Raw genomic sequence first — 5,384 nt, 5'->3', positions numbered from 1 at the left:
GTTTCTTCAGTATAGTATAAAACATTTAGAATATGTTTAGCACTCTGCAACTATTCTTCATCTTTCAACGAAAACTTATAAAAACGTTCAGAAACATTTTCCTTATTTTTGTGCTGTTTTCTAAAATACAGATTTAATTAAGACTACAGAGCTATTCTGAAACGAGGCTTAATGAAAGATTCAGCCGCATATATTAATTAGGGTTATGATAGCAGAATTGTCTAACCTAGCTTGGTTTGATGGGTTTGGTTGTTTACATGTGTATATTCGAGGGTTCAAGTGTAATTCTCCCAATATCAATCCCAAACAAATTCATCATATAGATCCAAAACTCGTTCCTATCCCGTAGATATACTGATATTAAAGTTATTGAAATACTTAAAGGCATATATAGTATAATTCGTAATACGTTTAAAATCGTCTGATACAATTACTGTAGGCTATTAACGATGACATTCGATTGTACTTCGCCCCCCCCCCCTTGCGGGTCAGGGGTTGTAGAATTGGCCTGACGTGCCTCAATAAGTGTCGTAAGAGGCGACTAAGTAGAGGCAACCTGTTTGCGGTGGGTTGCGTCCCGTGTCGGGCAAGTAAATGATCCTGGTAGTTGAGCAGAGGCTTTCCGATGCAATGCACTACTTTGGCCTCTACTTCTCTTAGACGGGTGGTCGGGATGGGCCCGGTCTCGACAAATCGGCTGGTCACGCCGAGCCCTAGGAAGTCTTTTATCTACTCGCTCACCTTATTTATCTTTCTTTTTGTATCTCTCTTGTTACCCCTACATTATATGCCTTTATATTTACCTTTCCCCAATCTTAGAAGACTCCCTAGAAGGCGGTGGCTTAACGGGTCAATCAGGAGGTAATTGTACCGACTCTATAAGGTGGTGACTTCACGAGTCAATCAAAGGTAATTTTATCAAAATGAGTATAGCATCTGTGTATCCCTGGCAATTGAAAAGTGTCTCCTTGTTGGGCTCCATGGTGGGCGGTGAGCACAGGTGCTGAAATTTAAACAAACCAACATGGATATTTCAACAAAAAAATCAAAATCAACGAACCAAAACTCTATCTGACTAGAATGACTAACAATGTAATGTGGAGTCGTTTCCACGCTTCATGGTCATACAATCTCAAGATGCCACAAAACCGCTTTCAGCACTATCTCCGTTTATGATCGAAAAGACAATCACAGGATCGATTGTTACACAAAAATCGTCAAAAAATGAGATCCGGTTGCCTTCTTGTTGAGTGTGAGTGACGAGGTCAGACAGACAATATCAAGAAAATGAACACTTTCTTTGATATTCCAGTGACCTCATTCGCTCACACCACACTCAATACGTGCAAAGGCGTGATTCGCTGTCGTGACTTGGCTGGAGTCACCGACACAGATATCAGTGAAGGAATTAAAAAAGAAGGTGTCATTGCAGTCCGTCGAATTCGTATTAAACGTACTAATAATATGCAGGACACCAACACCATTGTACTCACCTTCAACAAACCAACTGTACCCAAAGTGGTAAAGGTTGGCTTTTTACAAGTGAAGGTCGAGATTTACACCCCAAACCCCCTTCGGTGCTTTAAGTGTCAGAAATACGGCCATCACGAAGACCGTTGCTCAAAAAGCCAAATATGTGGCCGATGCGGAGACAATTCTCATCAGGAATCTGATTGTAGAGCAACTCCGCATTGTGTCAGCTGTGGAAAGAAGCACCACGCCAATTCCAAGGAGTGTGATACCTGGAAACAAGAGAAGGAAATACAGAGGGTAAAATATACATCTAACATACCCTATTCAGAAGCCAGAAAACTCCTTCAGGCCAAAACAGACCATACAGGCCCACCGTTGTCCACTGTAGTGAAAAACAATCCGAAAACAACAAAGGACGCTCAAACGCAAACAGAAACACCGATTCAACACCAAGCTCAAACAGCCCCCATTACCAAGCACAGACAAACACGGCATCTACTCAAACTACTTTCAATAATACCCAACCACCGAAATCACCAAAGAATAAAAACAAATCTCACGGAAACCGGCAACAAAAGTTGTCAGATGACTCCATCAAACCCTATAACAGGTATGGATACATTGAGAACATGTATGCAGAACACACTGCTCCAGACCTACAAACAAAATATTCACCACCGTACTTCCTCCAGAGAAATAACCATACAAATTGCCTCCGCGAAAGGTCTAACCTAGCTCCACGATCTTCAAATTAAACATAAAATGAAGAATACCATCAAACAATGGAACTGTCGAGGACTCAAAGCCAACTACCATGATATAATTCTGCTTTTAAACGAACATAATCCTGCAGTACTGTGCCTTCGGGAAACTTTCTTGAAAACTACAGATCACATCACACTTACAAACTACTCGCTGTTTAACATCTACTCCCAAAATGTTGACAGGGCCTCAAGAGGAGTTTGTAAACAAAAGAGCCCCTCATAGCGTCATCCCTTTAACCACAAATTTGCAAGCCATTTCTGTAAGCGTCTCCCTACATCGAGTGATTACATTTTGCTCTATTTACTTACCACCAAACACTAACCTAGTACCAAACGAATTAGACAATCTTGTTCAACAGCTTCCCGCACAATTTGTTTTACTCGGGGATTTTAATGCCCATAACGTTGTATGGGGATCAAATCATATAAGTGACAAAGGCCACAAAGTTGAAGACTTTATTTCTAGACACGATCTGTGTCTATATAACACCAAAACACCGACATATGTACACCCAGGAACGGGTACTTACACGTGCATCGATTTGACAATTTGTTCTCCATTGCTGCTTTTGGACTATGAATGGAAAATCGCTGATGACCTTCACAGCAGTGATCACTTTCCAATCTCCCTTGTCAATATTAACTCTACAATTGATGATGTAATTCCACAATGGAATTTAAAGATGGCCGACTGGGCTAAGTTTGAAACACTCTGTAAAACTAAGATGAATGAGGATACAATTTTCAATGTTAATGACCCTATTCAGCATTTTACATCTATTTTAACCGAGATTGCAGAAGAATCCATTCCCAAGTCCTCATCAAACTGTAAAAGAACCACAAAACATTGGATCACTAAGGAATGTAAGGAAGCCATTCGACAACCACTTTTAAAAGATTATAAATATAACATTATGTTTGGCGCTAAATAGCCTAACAGTGCTGATGCGCCGTTAAAATTTAACCAATCAATCAATTATTACGTTTCATTTGATTAATTGCAGCATGGTCTTGATCGTGTGTGAAACCAATGACAAATGTGCTGAGATTATGATAGACAAGATAAAATAAAATTCATCATTACTATATCATTGTGTAATTTCAAAACGGACATTGTGCAGGCACTTATACATGAATGTCAGATCGTTATAGACTGCCAGGCAAAGCACAAATTACCCAACATGGAAGATAAAAGCAGAAAATTATACCCTTCATTCGATTGTTTGCACTGTTAGCGTCTTTTCATTTAGACATGATGATCTAATTATGAAACAAGTTCACTTATAAATAATATTCAATACCGTGTAACACATTGACAGTCCAGTCACAGCATAGGTGAAACAAAGAACAGACAAATACATCATTGTTAAAATGGCATGGTAAGTAAATTCACTCATATTACGGCACTCTACATACTGTATTGCCTTATTTCATTTAAAATCGATGTGGAGTCTGAATATACATTATAAATAAGGATGTTACTAATTTATATGATTTGTATTTGGTTACATCCTTTACTTGATTACAGCACTTGATTGCGTTGTTTGAATATTTACCTCATATTTAGAATATATCAACGTTTACTTGTGCTTTTTATGTTATCTTTCGCTTACTAATGTTCTTTAAGTTTTTTTTATTATGATGTTTCTATCCCACCTTTGGAGATTTATCATCGATCATTAGTTTCATGCGAGCATACAATTTACTTTGCAGGCTGGTATGACTTGACTGAGTGTTCCTTTTATTTCGACTTCTACATGCAGTTCAGCATCAGATGTTTCACTTTAATGTTATTTCGGATAATGGATTTTGTTGTTAAAATTATTGGATTTACTTTAGGCAGCTACAATGGTTCGAAGCATAATTTGCTTAGGTTAATTGCGCATGCAAATATTTTATTGATTTAACATTTTCAAATTAGTAATTAATTGAAATGCACTATCTGCAAGAAATATGTGTGTATGCACCAGTTAGATTCTTTCATACTGGTAAATAATTTGAAGAGGTATGTCCGTGTTTATCTACAGTTCATGCTATAACGTTTATTGGAATATCAATTTATTTTGCCGTTTTGTTCGATCTTTGAAATTACTTTTCAAATACAGTTATAAAGACTTTTCAAGAAAAGCTTTTAAATGTTGTGTGTAGCAACTACTTTTGCCCCCAAAGATTAACAGTTCTGCTTTCCTAACGTATGTGTAAACCAGTCAACACGATAAAGGAACTTGAATCAAGATTTTTCATTTGAGGTCATTATTATGTGGAACACACGGATGTTGTTGTATTGCTATCAGTTACCATACTGTACAATAATATGTTATTCACAAAACTGAAGTGTATTGTTTACACATGTCTGTCCCGTTACTGAAAATTGAATTATACTTATTAGAGTGGCTTCCTTTGCACATTTTTTGTAGATTTAACTTTAATTTGCAGTCAAGATTGTACTATCGAGTCGGGAACAGTTTCTCAAGTATGTATGTATGTATGTATGTATGCACGTATGTATGTTCTCAAGTATATATTCCTAATTGACTTTAGTAACATAAATTTCAATATATGTAATTTTCATAAGCATACCGCATACACAAAATTTCTTAAATACCATAATGATTAACATGTATGTATGTATGTATGTATGTATGTATGTATGTATGTATGACTTTATTTTATCTTCAGAAGAGATTTAATTCTGTTAATTTTTCATTATTGCACAGTAGAGATAGGAACACAGCTTGACATTAATTGATTTACAGTACACTAAGCATGTACTATTATATATACTGAAAAACATACTCGTCAAAAATACCGAGCTGAGTGTCTCCCACAATATAATATAATGTTGGTTACCTAGCCATATTGGTATTAAAGGTAACGAAAAAGTGGTCCTTACTCAAGAACCATCTGATTTTAAAATACCGTATACTGATTTAAAACATAGTGCCAGAAAGTCCTTAGGTCAGAATTGGCAGGCATCATGGAATGATGCAGTGAAAAAATGCAATCAAACCAGCTCTAGGAGAATGGACTCTTTCCTAGAGAACCATGCGTAGGGAGGAGATAGTCATTGCAAGAATCCGAATTGGTCGCGATTATATCACACACTCCCACCAGAGTGCGTTTCTTGCAATTAACCATTCATTGTTA

The sequence above is a fragment of the Sinohyriopsis cumingii genome, chromosome 14 (genome assembly GCF_028554795.1).
Source record: "Sinohyriopsis cumingii isolate HCF-2022 chromosome 14, ASM2855479v2, whole genome shotgun sequence".
Classification (NCBI taxonomy): Eukaryota; Metazoa; Mollusca; class Bivalvia; order Unionida; family Unionidae; genus Sinohyriopsis; species Sinohyriopsis cumingii.
This window is presented reverse-complemented; position numbering follows the sequence as displayed.